This window comes from Peromyscus californicus, unplaced genomic scaffold (assembly GCF_007827085.1).
Source record: "Peromyscus californicus insignis strain IS unplaced genomic scaffold, ASM782708v3 Scaffold_10__1_contigs__length_136768540, whole genome shotgun sequence".
Taxonomy (NCBI): Eukaryota; Metazoa; Chordata; class Mammalia; order Rodentia; family Cricetidae; genus Peromyscus; species Peromyscus californicus.
In genome coordinates, this window is record NW_026294391.1 from 17,224,962 (window position 1) to 17,239,909 (window position 14,948).

The window sequence follows — 14,948 nt, forward strand, 5'->3', positions numbered from 1 at the left end:
TAGAGTGTTGCGACAAGAGACCCTGTGTGTGAAACATAAAATTGAAGAGCATGTTTGGCTTCCTGGCTAACTTCTTTATTTTGATGTCCCCAAAGCACCTTTGTCTCAACATTTTCCAAACTAAACCCATCCTTCCTTCTGAAGTCTGTTTCTCTCCAAACTAGACCTAGATTCATCTCTCTCCCTTATTTCTTAATTTTGTGACCAAATCTCTTGGTGATACACAGCTATTTAACTCATTCCTGTCTTCAGTCCTGTGACTTAGTCCAGCCTTCATCGTATCTGTCCTGACTGTTGCGATTGCTCCTCATTCTTCCTCCTAACCAGATAATTGTAAGCAACAGTACCTTTTCTGCTTTTAAGGGCCTATATCTCTTTTTAAAGTTTATAAAGGGTTCTATGGCAGTAGAAAGTTAAGGACCATTGCTTTATCCTACCATGCTAATGAGCTTCCAGAATAATATATTCAGGGGCTGGCAAGGTGGCTCGGTGGTTAACAGCACTACTGCTCTTGCAGAGGACCTGGGTTTGGTTCCCAGCATACAACCATCTGTAATTCTGAAACCAGGGGATTTGAGTCCTTCTGACCTCCAAAGGCACCACCAAGCATGCATTTGGTGCACAGACGTACATGCAGGCAAACACACACAAAATAAAATGAATAAATCTAAAATAAAATAAAACAAAAGAGAATATATCCATCTAACACACTGCACAAAAACTTCCATGACTCCTTCATTATCTGGCTGACTCTTGACGACTTTTCTAGCCTCCTTTACTTCCTTCCATATTCCACTGTGGTGAGAATAAAGTTCACTTCTCATTAATTAAGTTGGTAATACCTGGTGTATCACAAGACTTTTCCTGGGGAGATGAAATACCTACTCACAGATAGGGAGTCCACAGCAGACCAAAGTATGGAGAGCACCGAAGTTCAACTTAATGAACTTAATGACTTTTATTGGGGTTACAGGAGGAGAAATGACTCAATGAGAGCTATATCGCCAAGGCCCATCCCAACAGCGGCGACAGCTCACAAGAGCTGGGGACCTGGAGCACACTGCACAGCCTATAGGCAGCTCAACAGGTTGAAGGGTGTCCTTTCCGGGTGATTCAGTTGGTCTAAACCTCTTCCAGGCAGCCTGGCTGGTTTCTGCTTCTTCCAGGCAGCTGGCCTGGCCTCAGTCTTCTGTGCAGCTTGACTTGTCAGAGAAGGACTCGAAGCTGTCTTCGTTTCTTACTGGTGCCAAAGCACTTCGGGACATATTCTTTGTTACAATGTAGACTGTAGACTTTTGAAGCAGAAAGGATGCTGGCAGGAAAAAAAAAAAAGACAAAGCTTGAGTGTAAATGTTCATCCGGAATCAGTATTCATTTAAGTATGTGTTTAAATTGAGCTTTGTGGGGCTAGAGAGATGGCTCAGTGGTTAAGAGTACTGGCTGCTAGTACCAGAGGACTTGGGTTCGATTCCCAGAACCTAGTTGATGGCTCACAATCAAATGTAATTCCAATTTCAGGGGATCTGATAGCCTCTTCTGGCCTCCCCAGGTACCGCCAGGCACACATGTGGTGGACAGATATACATGCATGCAAAACACCAATACATATAAAAAAAATTTTGCCGGGCGGTGGTGGCGCACGCCTTTAATCCCAGCACCCGGGAGGCAGAGCCAGGCGGATCTCTGTGAGTTCGAGGCCAGCCTGGTCTCCAAAGCGAGTTTCAGGAAAGGCGCAAAGCTACACAGAGAAACCCTGTCTCGAAAAACAAAAAAAAAAAAAAAAAAAAAAAAATTTTAGGCTGGAGAGATGGCTCAAAGGTTAAGAGCACTAGCTGTTCTTCCAGAGGTCCTGAGTTCAATTCCCAGCAACCACATGGTGGCTCACAACCATCTGTAATGAGATCTGGTGCCCTCTTCTGGCCTGCAGGGGTACATGCAGACAGAACACTGTATACATAATAAATAAATAAATCTTTTTTTAAAAAAAGGTTATTCTGGGGTTGGGGATTTAGCTCAGTGTTAGAGCGCTTGCCTAGCAAGCACAAGGCCCTGGGTTCGGTCCTCAGCTCCAAAAAAAATAAAAAATAAAATTTAACTAAATTGGTTTTTGAGGCTAGAGAGAGATGACTGAGCAGTTAAGAGCACTTGCTGCTCTTTCAGAGGACCTGGGTTTGGTTCCCAGCACCCAGGAGGGTGGTTCAGAACTGCCTGCAACTCCAGCTCTAGTGAATCCTCTACTCTTCCAGCCTCTGCAGGACACCGCACTCACTTGCATATACCTAGAAACACACATAATTAAAGTGAATTTTCAAAAAAACAAATTGGGGCCGGGCGGTGGTGGCGCACGCCTTTAATCCCAGCACTCGGGAGGCAGAGCCAGGAGGATCTCTGTGAGTTCGAGGCCAGCCTGGGCTACCAAGTGAGTCCCAGGAAAGGCGCAAAGCTACACAGAGAAACCCTGTCTCGAAAAACCAAAAAAACAAACAAACAAAAGAGCATTTACTGCTCTTGCAGAGGACCCAGGTTTGGTTCCCAGCACCCACGTGACACAGCTCACAATCATCCATAACTACAGTTCCAGGGATCCAATGCATTCTGACCTCCATGGTCAACAGGTATGCATATGCATGCAGGCAAAATATTCATATACATAAGAAATAAATCTTTTTGTAAAATTGGGCTGTGGAGAGGACAAAAAACACTGTGTAACCTTTGAGCAATAGAGGTCTTGGAACAGAATCTAAAGCCAAGACTCTAGGGCATTCTTACTACTTCTGCTGAATGAAACTGGCTTAGCTGCCCTAAGCACTCTGTGCCATGTATGTTAACATTATAAAAAAAGATATAGCCGGGGCTGAAGAGATGGCTCAGTGGTTAAGAGCACTGGCTGCTTTTCCAGAGGACCTGGGTTCAATTCCCAGCACCCACATGGCAGCTACCAACTGTCTCTAACTCCAAGATCTGACACTCTCACATAGACATACATGCAGGCAAAGCACTAATGCAAATAAAATAAAAATAAATTACTTTTAAAAAGATACAGCTGAACCAAAAGGGGCGGACTAGAGGCCTGCCGAAGCTGGTAAACACTTTAAATGAAAGTCGTCATTCCCAACACACTTTGTTTTATGTAGGTTCCTTATAGTAGCTATAGCTGTCTTTTCCTAGCCTTTCGTCTTTGGGTGTTGAGTCTCAGAATTCCACAGTAAGAAATCTTAGACATTTGGCTTTTAAAAGTTGCTATTTATTGAAGACCTATACTAAGCGTAGGGTCGGACCCTGGAAAATTATCTCTAATCCTCAAAGAACTCTGCAAAGTAAATTCATCCCCACTTTACATGAGCAAAAACATTCAATTATACCCTACGTCAGACACAGCTAACAAGTAAGAAAAGTGGGTTTGGAAATCTGTGTTGTTTTTTTTTTAATGAGGAAAGTTTATTGACACATAAAAATCGAATGCATGTTAACAGAGTCTACCTGCAAAGTGAACAAAAAGTCACCAGCAAGAAAGTCATCATTTTTAGCAAATCTCTTCAGTGGCTGACCTGACGGGAAGAAGCTGGCTTCTCTTGTCTTTGCAGCCTGTTACAGCGCTGGCTCATCATGTGCAGAGCCCTAGGTTCAAAGCCCAGTACCAAAACAACCACCGGAAACTAATCATGCACCAGACGGCTGCCAGGCAACTGTTCTGCCCACTTAGAATGAGGAGGGATGCAGCTCCAATCTTAGCATCAGGGAGGCTCAGGCAGGAGGATCAGAAGTTCAGGGTTATCCTCAGCTACAGACAGTGAGTTGGAAGACAGCCTGAGATATGAGACTGTTAAAAAATAAAAGTGGGCCGGGCGGTGGTGGCGCGCGCCTTTAATCCCAGCACTCGGGAGGCAGAGACAGGCGGATCTCTGTGAGTTTGAGGCCAGCCTGGTCTACAGAGCGAGATTCAGGAAAGGCGCAAAGCTACGCAGAGGAACCCTGACTTGAAAAACCAAAATAAAATAAAATAAAAAATAAAAGTGGGAAAAAATTAGTGATATTTGGATATTATAAAAACAGCTCTGCTGGGTGGTGGTGATGGTGGTGCACGCCTTTAATCCCAGCAGTCGGGAGGCAGAGCCAGGCGGATCTCTGTGAGTTCGAGGCCAACCTGGTCTACAGAGTGAGATTCAGGACAGGCACCAAAACTACATAGAGAAACCCTGTCTCGAAAAACCAAAAGAAAAGAAAAAGAAAAAAAAACACAACTCTGGGCTGTGCAACAGCCCTCTCCAACCCTCTGCCAGGGCTGTGCACAGGTGTGGGCAGCATTCCCCCACCATTATTGTTTTTACTAAGCAATTAACCCATACGAGCCAGACCATGGTGGCGAACACCTTTAGTCCCAGTATTTGGGAGACAAAGGCAGGTGGATCTCTGAGTTCTAGGCCAGCCCTGTCTACAGAACAAGCTCCAGGACAGCCAGGGCTACAGAGAAACCGTCTCACAAAAAAAAAAAAAAAAAAAAAAAAAATTAACCCCTGTGAAACAGGAATGCTGGTGAAAGAATAAGACCCCAAAGTAAAGGACACAGTGCTCACACGGCACCTATGCTGCAGAGTGGACCTCACAAGAGCTCACCGGGGGCCTGTGCAGCAGAGTGGGCCAGTGACTGCCTGCTGACAGAAACATCAGCCAGAAAACCCTGCTCTGCCTCACCAAGGGAAGATAAGAGAGCACACGCAAGCCAAGGGCTTGGCCTGGGCGCTCATCAATGGGGGCTGGTTAGGAGCTTCAGCTTATTAACATTAGCTAAGCCAGAGGTGATCCTTTATGCCCAGAAGGTGATTTTCCCAAACCTAAAGACCCCTCTAAAGCCAGAAGCAGCTTCAAATCCCAAGCAGCCCCACGGCTTCCACTGCAGACAGGTGCAGCCCTGCACATGCTGCTGTCTCAGACGCTCCACTGTTGGAGCTCTTCTCACAGCGAAACTTGACAATTTGCTGGGAGGGGGGAGCGGGGGAGGCAACCAACCAACCAACCTTTGGCCTTGGCGCCCTGCAAAGATCTTGAGGACCCCTGGGAGATCCCCCACTCTCGGAGACCCAGTGCACTGCTGTCTGTAATCCCAACATACAAGGACACATACAAGATCTCAGACGGAGAAAGAGGGAGATTTGGATGACTTGGCCTTTAACAGTGGGATCCAAGCTTAGTTGTCTCACATTCAGCCCCAATTCTCTGTCAGAAACCAGGAAAGTACAGCATACCACATGTCACGATCTCTCTAGTTACACAGTCGTTTAAAAATTCCTTTCAAGTAAGCCGGGCAGTGGTGGCGCACGCCTTTAATCCCAGCACTCGGGAGGCAGAGCCAGGCGGATCTCTGTGAGTTCGAGGCCAGCCTGGGCTACCAAGTGAGTTCCAGGAAAGGCGCAAAGCTACACGGAGAAACCCTGTCTCGAAAAACAAAAACAAACAAACAAGTAAAAAGAAAAAGGACATCAACAATCATGATGAATTTTGCAGTGGGCAAATTGGTTCCAAACTTGAACAGCCATATTTGAGTTCCGACCTTTATTTGAATTAGAACAGTAAGACAAATTCTGTGACACTCGTCTCCATGCAGCCAACAACAGTAACTTAAGGTAGTACAGATAATTAACCACAAGCTCCTTATCCATCTTACTCAGTGACACATTCCAGGAAGATTTTCTCAAGGGTTCGAGTTACTTTAGGAGACTGTAAATAAACCGGGGACCACGTGGCTGTGTAGATAAAATGGCGTTATCCTGGAACATGGAATCTTTCATTTACTAAAGTGTTTTGTTTTTTAATCAAGAAATTGTCCTTCCAGGTGCTCTCCTCTGTACCCGTCCAGGCGGTTCAGGTCCTCTCTAAATGGGTCGTAGCCTTGCTCTTTTAAACAACAGAGAGCCCAGAAAAGCTGGTCTGATGGAGGAAATTCTTCCCAAAGAATCTATTCCCAACTTTCATTTTTATCAGGTTCCATATTCTTTGGCTCTGAATCATGAGCCATGTTCACCTCTCCTTTCATTAATATGGTGACATAATGGTAATTCTCCTTCTCAACAAAAGAATTTACCACGGAGGCAAAGTGCACATTTTTCAGGTGTAACCCAGGCTCTTCCAGGTTTCCCTCTGAGCTCACTCTTCCCAGGTCTCACTGAATTCCAAATGGCCCCCAGCAAGCTGGAAACTGCCAGCTCCAAACGACCCTTTCCTCTTCCCCAGAAGGACACAGCGAGGATGCTGGCAGCTCATCACCACACCCCCAACTCCGGGGTGCCCTAACTCTGTTTTGTTGTTGTTGTTGTTGTTTTGTTTTGTTTTGAGACAGAGTTTAATCTGTGTGGCTTTGGTGCCTATCCTGGATCTCACTCTGTAGACCAGGCTGGGCTCGAACTCACAGAGATCCGCCTAGCTCTGGCTCCCGAGTGCTGGGATTAAAGGTGTGCACTACCATAGCCCAGATGAATTTTATTTATGTATGAGAAATACAAAAGTCCCCTAGTCCCTTAATAGCAAACAGAGAGAGGCAGAAAGTTCTAGGCACCTTGCATACATTTCACTTTATTGTTCAATTCTTACAAATAAATAATCTCTAACTCTAGAAAAATCAGAATGCATTGTCCAGAACAGGCTTTAATAACCTCCATAGCTCTAGGACTTACCAAAGGTATACATACTCTCCCATGAGCTGTAACCACACAAATACTCTTCAGAAAATCAAACAGTATCTAAGTTGCCCTGGCTAACATTGAACTTGCTTTACAGCCCAGGCCAGCCTTTAACTTATGATCCTGCTGCTCAAGGCTCTTGAGTGGCTGGCATTACAGACCTCAATACCAGGCCCAGCAAAAATTTACTACTTGTGGTATTTGTCTAACACAAATTGATAGGCCGAGTGTATCACACATTGTCACTTGGGACTCAGACTAATAGAAGGTCCATCCACTGAGTTAGGCGATGGCATATGACCAAAATCTACATTTGCTTCTAAAACTTAAAAGTACAATACTGTACCCAAAAGGAATAGAACTGAGTAAATTTGGTGAATTGCATCCCAAGATGAGATAACGTAGTTCTGTGTAGGCTTGATTCATCACCTTTAGATGGTTGCTATTATCTAGCCTCTTCAGTCTTTGTGTGTAAAGTTAAGAATATAACAGTGGCCAGGCGGTTGTGGCGCAAGCCTTTAATCCCAGCACTCTAGAGGAGAGGCAGGGGAATCTCTATATGTTCAAGGCCAGCCTGGTCTACAGAGCAAGTTCCAGGACTGCCAGGACACAGAGAAACCCTGTCTTGGGTTAAGGGGGGGATATACATATATACATATATACATATACATATACATATACATATACATATACATATACATATACATATACATATACATATATATATCCACCCATTCTTTCCCACTAGCATGGTAAGGAATCCTCATGTGGTCACAGGTACCTATCCTATATTGACCAACACATTCTGGGAGTGCCTGAGATATAATAATAGCCCCAATAAGTGTAAGTTGCTGGTATGGTTTTGATGAATGACTTGTCTATGCTCCCAGAATCCTTCTGTTCCTATAACCGAGCATCAGTCCTCCCTGTTTGAATGTGTTTAAACAGTGACCAAAGGTGATGGCTGTGTTTTAGTCATCAGTCCAGGGTTTCTTCTAGACAGGCCTCATTAGTTGAATCACAATCCAATTCCTCAAACCCTAGCTTCCTTGATATCCCACTCTCTCTTTCCATTTAGTTTAGTGTGTGCTTATCATGCTTGAGATCCTGAGTTTCTTTTTTTTTTAAGATTTATTTATTATTTATACAGTGTTCTGCCTGCATATATTCAAGCAGGCCAGTAGAGGGGACCAGATCTCATTATGGATGATTGTGAGCCACCATGTGGTTGCTGGGAATTGAACTCAAGACCTCTGGAAGAGCAGCCAATGCTCTTAACCTCTGAGCCATCTCTCCAGCCCTGATCCTGGGTTTCTTCCCTAGCACCATAGCCACCAAGAAAATCTGGGGCGCTGGAGCGATGGCTCAGTGGTTAAGAGCACATATTGCTCTTCCAAAGGGCTGGAGTTTGATCCCCAACAAACATGTCAGGTAGTTCACAACCACCTGTAAGTCCAGCTCCAGGGGTCTCTGACACCTCTGACCTCTGCAGGCATCTGCACTCATGGGCACATACACATAGACATAATTAAAAATTATAAAAATAAATCTTAAAAAAAACATCCAAATGTGATTTTTTATATACAACCAGTGTTTAGCATCATTGAGCTAAAAAATAATTATAACACTCTGTCATGACCATAAGCAACAGGGAGAGGAAAGGGCTTTTTCATCATATAACTTATAGTCCATCATCCAGGGAAGGCAGGGCAAGAACCTGGAGTCAGGAGCTGCCACAGCAGCCAGGGGAGAGTGCTGCTTACTCACTTGCTCACCATGGTGTGCTCAGCCAGCTTTCTTAGAGTGCCAGGACCACCATCCCGGGCACGGCACCTGCTCTAGTGGGCAAGCCTGTCCACATCAATCATCGCTCAAGAAAACGCAGCACAGGCTGGCCCACAGGCCCATCTAGTAGGTGCATTTTCTCAGTTGAGGTGCCCTCTTCCAAAATGACTGGCCTGAACCAAGTTGACATAAAACTAGCAGCACACCATTATCTACTCATTCAACCTTAAATAGTTGAGAAAAACATACTGACTGAAATCATCATTTAGAGGGAAATCCTGATGCTAAGACAACTAGCTATCCTTTCAGACAATAGTTATATCCCCGTATCACATTTGTATTAGACTTTCATTGACACTAGACTTTTCTTTCTTTTCTTTTTTTTCTTTTTTTGGTTTTTTTCGAGACAGGGTTTCTCTGTGTAGCTTTGCACCTTTCCTGGATCTCGCTCTGTAGCCCAGGCTGGCCTCGAATTCACAAAGATCCTCCTGCCTCTGCCTCTCAAGTGCTGGGATTAAAGGCGTGCGCCACCACCGCCTGGCAACACTAGACTTTTCATTAGACTTTCATGACAAAATATTCAACATAAACAACTTACAAGAAAGATTCTCTTGGCTCACGGGTCAAGTTTCGCTGCATGGTCAGCTGGCCCCACTGCTTTTAGGTTCATGGTGAGATTAAACATCATGATGGCGAGCATGTGGTGGGGCAAAGCTGCTCACATCATAGTAGCCAGGAAGCAAGAGAACCAGAAAGAGTCAGGAGTAAGATAAACCCTTGAAAGGTACGTATCCAAGGACATACTTCCTACTAGATAATGAGGCAATTCCACCTTCTGGCTACAACTAGATCCTACCTCCCAGGATCTACGACCATCCAACAATGTCATTAATTATATATGATAAATTGATTTTGTTAATATCCTCATGAGGGGTTGGGGATTTAGCTCAGTGGTAGAGCGCTTGCCTAGCAAGCACAAGGCCCTGGGTTCGGTCCTCAGCTCCAAATATATATATATATATCCTCATGAACCAGAAACCCATCACTGGTGAATAAACCTCCAGACAGCATTTCACACTCAAAATGTAACAATATTAAATTCACTAAAGTAAACTCAAGAGATGATCTCTGATGAAAATAAATCTGAGTAATAAAATACATCACATCTTAGAGCAGTGTGAGGGTGCTAATCATGGTGACCAGAACACGACTCTAATATATGTGTATAAGATAAATAGATATATAGATATATGGTTTCTGGCCTTGAAATCAGAGATCAACCTGTAGAGACAGAGACTCCCAAGTGCTGGGATTAAAGGTGTGTGCTCCACCACCCAGCAAATAGCAGTATTTGAGTTAAACTGTGAAGCTAACAGCCATAAGAAGATCTAGGGGAAGAGAGTACCAGAAAGGAGAGATGATAAAATGAGTTTAAGATTAAAATGAAGCTGGGTGGTGGTGGCACACGCCTTTAATCCCAGCACTCAGGAGGCAGAGGCAGGCGGGGATATCTGTGAGTTCGAGGCCAGCCTGGTGTACAGAGCTAGTTCCAGGACAGCGGGGCTGTTACACAGAGAAACCCTGTCTTGAAAAGGCCCCCCAAAAGATTAAAGATTTAAATAGAAGGCACTTAAACAGAATGAGAAAAAGATAATATAGTTGTTACTTGGAAGAAAGAAGGTCTTAAAATCAATAAATAGTCTTCACCCCTTGTCCCAGAGGCCAGTGTGTGTGCGTAAGCAGCAGAGCCTTTGGGCTTTCCTGTCACCCCAGAGGCTAGCATGCCTGCACAGAGGCTTTGGCCCCTACCCATTGCCCCAGAGGTCAGTATTCCTTCCACACAGAGAGTTTGGCCCCCAGCCGTTGCCCCAGAGGTCAGCACACCCCAGGCTATTGCTCCAGAAGTCAGAAAGCCAGGAGGCTTTGACCCCACCCAGCTTCCTGCTGTTACCTAGCCAAAGCTGGAGTTCCTCAGCCACCCTAACTATGAATTAACATCAGTGGTCTCCAATTTGCACAGCTTCATTTCACACATGCCAGAATCCCCTCCTGCTCTAAGGATGCACACTCCCCTCCTACCTCCAGCATGCAGTCCTATCACACCGCATGCACTGTGGCGCGTGAGAACAGAGATCGTGTGCCCCCAACCCCAGCACAAACTGTGCTTGCTGCCAAGACCTAGCTCATGAGAATGCACAACTGCCAATTGCTGTTCCTGGCCTACACACCAGCCTTGTGTGCGAAGAGGTTCACGAGGCCAGAGGGTATCCCCTGTTACTCTGCAAGCTCTACCCTGGCTCATGAGATCCGAGAATGAGCAACTCCTCAACCCCACCTCCTGCACACTTCCATGCTGCCCTGTGTAATCAGAAGCCATGCCACCCCTAGCCCTGTGGAGATAACCCACAAATCAGCAAGTGTCTCCACAACTGAAGTTCAAGCATCACCAAGCTGAGCCGAGGGAACATTAGTCAAAATGCTCACTCAACACAAGAGTGACAGAAAGAGTTAACCAACAAACTTACTCCAGATGTGCAAGTCCCAGTGCAAAACCATTAGTTCCATGAAAAGCCAAGACGACTTGTCTCCTTCAAAAATTACCAGTACCGTAGTAATGGCCACCAATGAGAGTGACTTGGACAAAATCGCAGAAAAACAATTAAGAAAAAACAATTACAAATATGTTCAGAGAACTCAAAGAAGTCAGGAATAAACTCATGAATGAATTCAAAGAGCATCCCACTAATCTCCTGAGTGAATTCTAGGAGAACACACATAGCTGAATGAAATTAGGAAGTCAATTCAGGATATGAAAATAGTATTCAGTAATGAGATAGAAATACTGAAGAAAAACCAAACAGAAACAAATCTATAAATGGAAAAAGCCATTAAATCAAATTAAAAACTCAGTGAAGCCAGGCAGTGGTGGCATATGCCTTTAAAACCAGCACTAGGGAGGCAGAAGCAGGAAAATCTCTGTGAGTTCGAGGCCAGCCTGGTCTACAGAGCTAGTTCCAGGACAGCCAGGGCTACACAAAGAAACACTGTCTTTAAAAAAAAAAAAAAACACCTCAGTGGAAAATAGAATGAGCCGTGTGGTGGTGATGCAGGTCTTCAAGCCCAGCACTTGGGAGGCAGAGCAGGCGGTCTCAAAAGAACCAAAAGGAGGAGGAGGAGGAAGAAGAAGGAAGGAGGAGGAGGAGGAGGAGGAGGAGGAGGAGGAGGAAGAGGAAGAGGAAGAGGAAGAGGAAGGAGAAGGAGAAGGAGAAGAAGGAGGAGGAGGAAGAAAAAGGAGAAAGAAAGAGAAGAAGGCCAGGCGGTGGTGGTGCACGCCTTTAATCCCAGCACTCAGGAGGCAGAGGCAGGTGGATCTCTGTGAGTTCAAGGCCAGCCTGGTCTACAGAGCGAGATCCAGGAAAGGTGCAAAGCTACACAGAGAAACCCTGTCTCAAAAAACCAAAAAAAAAAAAAAAAGAAGAAGAAGGAGAAGGAAGAAGAAGAAAAAGAAGAAAAAGGAAGAGAAGAAAGAAGAAAGGAAGAAGGAAGGAAGGAAGGAAGAAAGAAAGAAAGAAAGAAAGAAAGAAAGAAGGAAAGAAAGAAAGAAACTGGATGGTTTAGACAAAGTCAGTGATAAATTTAAGAGAACATGTGAGATGCTTTTGGCAGTTGATGGGTGCTGGGGGAAAGAGTCAGTTTTCTTCCACAGCATGGATCACGGTAGTTCACCTGTGCCCCAGTGAATGGTGCCCTACACTCATGCACATATAGGAAGTACAGACTGGACTCAGTGGGTTATTACAATTTGAAACGCATATGCACTGAACACCCAATTTCATAAAACAAAGACTCCTAGGTACTAAATCACTGATTAATCTCAACACAGATGTTGAGGTAGGTGACTTCTCCCTCACCATCCAGACATAAAAATAAGAAACACTAGAATTAAATGACATCATAAATCAAGTGCACCTAACAGACATCTACAGATCATTCCATCTAAACACTACAGAATACACATTCTTCTGAACACCAATAGGATTTATATGCTAAATTAGATCACATATTAGGAAGCAAAGCAAGTTTCAACAACTACGAGAAAATAGAAATAATTCCCATATTCTGTCTGACCACACTGGTATAAATCTAGACATGAGCAGCAAGTGCAACAACCGGAATACCCAACCCATGGAGATTATGCAGCTCACTTGAACAATGTGTGGGAGCAATTCCTTCTCTGGCAAGATAGCTGAACGGAAAAAAAAAAACATAACTGAATGGATGAAACCACTTCCCCCAACAAGCCAGAAAATATGAGTTTGATCCCCAGAACTCACAATGGAAGGAGGGAACCAACTTCAGAAAGCTGTCCTCTGACCTCCACATGTGCACCATGGCACACAAGGGCCCACACTCTACACCCCCATACACATATACAGAGAGAGAGAGACAGAGAGAAGCACGGTAATAACAGTGATAAAGTGGTAACAAAATAGTAATAATGGGGCTGGAGAGATGATGGCTCAGAGGTTAAGAGCACTGGCAGCTCTTCCAGAGGTCCTAAGTTCAATTCCCAGCACCCACATGGTGGCTCACAGCTATCTATAGTAAGAACTGGTCCCCTCTTCTTTTTGGGGGGGGGGTTTCGAGACAGGGTTTCTCTGTGTAGCTTTGTGCCTGTCCTGGAACTCGCTCTGTAGACCAGGCTGGCCTCGAACTCCCAGAGATCCACCTGGCTCTGCCTCCCGAGTGCTGGGATTAAAGGCGTGCGCCACCACCGCCCGGCCTGGTCCCTCTTCTGGTGTGCAGGTACACATGCAGGCAGAACACTGTATACATAATGAATAAATAAATATTTAAATAATAATAATATTGGATGGAACCATTGAACAAATCAAGGAGGAAATAAAAAGTTTCCTAGAAGTGAGTGAGAGTGAAAATAAACCCTACCTAAATCCGCTGGACACGATGAAGGCAGACACAAGAGGGAATTTTATAGCTCTAAGTGTACTACAGAGTCAGTGAGATCTTAAATAGCTAACTTAATGATAGATACATCTTAAGAAACTGAACAAACAAAAACAAACCAATACCTGAACTAAGAGTAGACAGAAACATTTAAGATCAGGGCAGAAATAATGAACTAGAAACAAAAAAAAATTTGATGAAATGAACAGCTGGCTCGTTGAAAAAATAAACTAAATTTCAGACTCTTACCCAAATTCACCAAAAGAAAGAGAAAAAAGACCCAAATTAATAAGACTAGAGATGAAAAGGGAGGGATTACAACAGCTATCAATGAAATGTAGAACATATACCTTCAAAACCTCTATTTCAAATTGGGAAATCTAAAAGAAGTGGATGAATTCATAGGTACTTATCTACCAAAGTTAGACCAAGATGAGATCATTTCAATTGACCCATAAGAAGCAACAAGCTTGATGAAGTAGTTAACAAGAACTCTCGACTTGAACACAAAAGAAGCCTGCCTCCAGATAGATTCAAAGCCGAATCCTAAGCAAGCCTTTAAAAAAGAATGAAAACCAATACTTACCAAATTATTCCTTAAAATAGAAAGGAAGGAATGCTTCCTAAGTTTTTAATGAAGCCACCAAAGCAAAGACACAACGAATAAGGAATAATTATAGACCAATTTCTCTGATGAAGATAGGTATAAGCATTTCTCAACAGTAAAAAACTTACAATTGGAATCCAAAAATACATCAAAAAGAACCATGATCAAGTTGACTTCATTCCAGAGGGTCAGGGATTATTTGCATATGTAAAGCAATAAGTGTAAATTCATTACCCAAATGGACTCAAAGACAAAAGTTACACGATCATCTCAATAAATGCAGAAAAGGCCTTTGACAAATTATAATGTCCCTTCATGATAAAAGCTCTGAAGAGACTAAGGATGGAGGGAATATGGGGAGCAGAGGAAGCCCTGTGTGTGTGAAGGCCTGAGTGAATGTGTATTGTTAGCCTAGGCACAGCCAAGTAAAGGACCAGAGCCTCAGACCCACGAGAAAATAACAATGCCTTCCTCCCAACAGTGAGGCTCAGAGGGCCGGCAAAGCTGCCTTCTGGCCCATGCGTGAATGTCGATAGTGTGTGCAGAAAATGTCCACCATAGCATTCTCTCCATGGATATTTCTATTTTCCCTAAAGATCGCTCCCCTAAACAAACTGCTCCTATCAAAATAAGTTCAACCCGCCTCCTTTTTCAGCACATAAAGAGCCTGCCTTCTTGTTTATCAGTATAGAGCCCCACCTCCTTGTTCAGCTGGATGCAATAACCCTGCCTCTCTGTTTAACTGTATAGCAAACACACAGATTGTGCGTTGTTTGTTGTAGTTTTCCATTAGGGAGCCCAGTCCACCGGATTCCAGCTTTACTGTGTGCCTGTGTGTTTGTCTTTCCATCCCTTCACTGCCCCTGTCCCTGTCCCTGGAGCTATGCAAACACATTTCACCATGACAAAGGCTACGT